General features: G+C 54.5%; 1 pseudogene; it reads right to left on the bottom strand.

Moving 5' to 3' along the window:
• Window positions 1–54: 54 nt before the first annotated feature.
• Window positions 55–1,586, bottom strand: LOC136551306 (protein Rf1, mitochondrial-like; annotated as a pseudogene).
• Window positions 1,587–1,818: the final 232 nt, after the last annotated feature.

The following is a 1,818-nucleotide window of genomic DNA, read 5'->3' as shown; positions in this document are numbered from 1 at the left end:
TATGATGGTTAGGTTGGATACTGTTTCGCACCATCAAATCTATGAGCTTTTTCATTTCAACAAGATTTCCTTTGGTTGCATACCCATAGAGCAGACTTCCAAAGGTGGCGACATTGGGGTTTTCACCATTCTGGATCATAGAATTAAAAATCTCTCTAGCTTTTGCACACCCTTCCCCAGACCTGGTGCAAGCGGTAGAGTCTTACCGCCTGTGACCGAAAGGTCCCGGGTTCGAGCCGCGGTCTCCTCGCATTGCACAGGCGAGGGTAAGGCTTGCCACTGACACCCTTCCCCAGACCCCGCACAGAGCGGGAGCTCTCTGCACTGGGTACACCCCTTTTCTAGCTTCTGCACACCCTCCAGATTTACAAAGACGGTCTATCAGCATACTATAAGTAACAACATCTGGTTGTTGCCCCATCTCTGGACATTTCTTTGAGAATCCTGACTGCCTCTTTAGTTGCCCCAAAGAGAGGTATCCGTGGATCAGACTGTTATATGTAGTGCAGTTAGGCATAATATGTTTGTCAAACATCTGTCGAAGGACCTCCTCGGCCTTGTCCATTGCTTGAACCTTGCATAGGCCATCGATGATTGAGTTGCAAGTCACAACATTTGGTGGGATTCCTAGATCAAGCATTTCACGAAACAGGGTGTAAGCTTTCCCCACCTTGCCCTCTTTAAAGAAGCCATGGATTACGGTGGTATAAGACACCACATCAGGTCGGCAGTCATCTGCATCCTTGACCATCATGTGGATCAGCTCGACAGCCTCTCCACACATCTTCTCATCACAAAGCCCCTTGAGAAGAGTGTTGTAGGAGAAGACATTGGGGGTGCAGCACAGCTCTGGCATCCTTTGGAGCACAATATTCATTGCATCAGTCGTCCTCTTCTCAGCACAGAGGGTCCTGAGCAAGGGCGTGAAGTCATGGCATCTGGCCTCAGTCCCGTCTTAATGATTTGGCCGAATGCGGTGAAGGCGAGGCTCAAGCCACCTGCAACGCAGCAGCAGCTGATGACGACGGCGTAGGTCGCTATGTCTGGAGCCACCTTTTTGGCGCCCGCTCGGGCCATGCGGTTGAACAGGGACACGGCGAGCGCAGGACCGTCGCGCATGGTGGAGACCGGGGCGCGAGCGACGGTGGTGAGGAGCTGGGTGAGGGCGTAAACTAAGCGGGGCCTCGCTTGGGGAAGCAACTCGTCGAACAGATCGAGTGCGTCCTCGGGGCCGAGGACTCCCGAGCTATACACTGTCCGATGAACTGCTCCAGCTCCCAGGAAGGACGGTGGTAGGCCCTCCACCGGCGCGCGGCTGCTGAAACGGCCGGCGGTGGGGAACGCCTTTGGATCGATGGGAGAACCTCGTCGCAGAGTTGGCGCGCGGCCTCGGCGTCGAGACTTCCCGAGCGGAGACGCCGTCCAATGATCCGCTTCAGCTTCTTCAACCAAGCGGGGGGCGCCCGGCTCGACATGGTCGTCGCCGGCCGTGCGATCCAAACCTCACGCCTCCGATTCGCTGGGAAATGCAGCTCGCAGCTCGCTCACGCTGGGGATGGGGGACGGTCCGCCCTGGCACGGAGCGGCGGCGGCGGTTGTACTCTGTACTAGTGGGGTAGGCTCCGGGTCTTTTTTTTTTGTTGGTTGGTCGGCGGTGGGCCTGAAGCAACTACCGAGCCGAGAGGACTGATTAGCACCGATATTACATTTGTTTTCATATTTCTGTCCGAATTTGGATTTGAATATGGATAGTGTCAACTATGTTGGATAGGATACGATTGGATATCGACATCATAAATATGCGATTTGAGTATTCGA

The sequence above is a fragment of the Miscanthus floridulus genome, chromosome 4, assembly GCF_019320115.1.
Source record: "Miscanthus floridulus cultivar M001 chromosome 4, ASM1932011v1, whole genome shotgun sequence".
In the NCBI taxonomy this organism is placed as follows: Eukaryota; Viridiplantae; Streptophyta; class Magnoliopsida; order Poales; family Poaceae; genus Miscanthus; species Miscanthus floridulus.
This window is presented reverse-complemented; position numbering and strand designations above follow the sequence as displayed.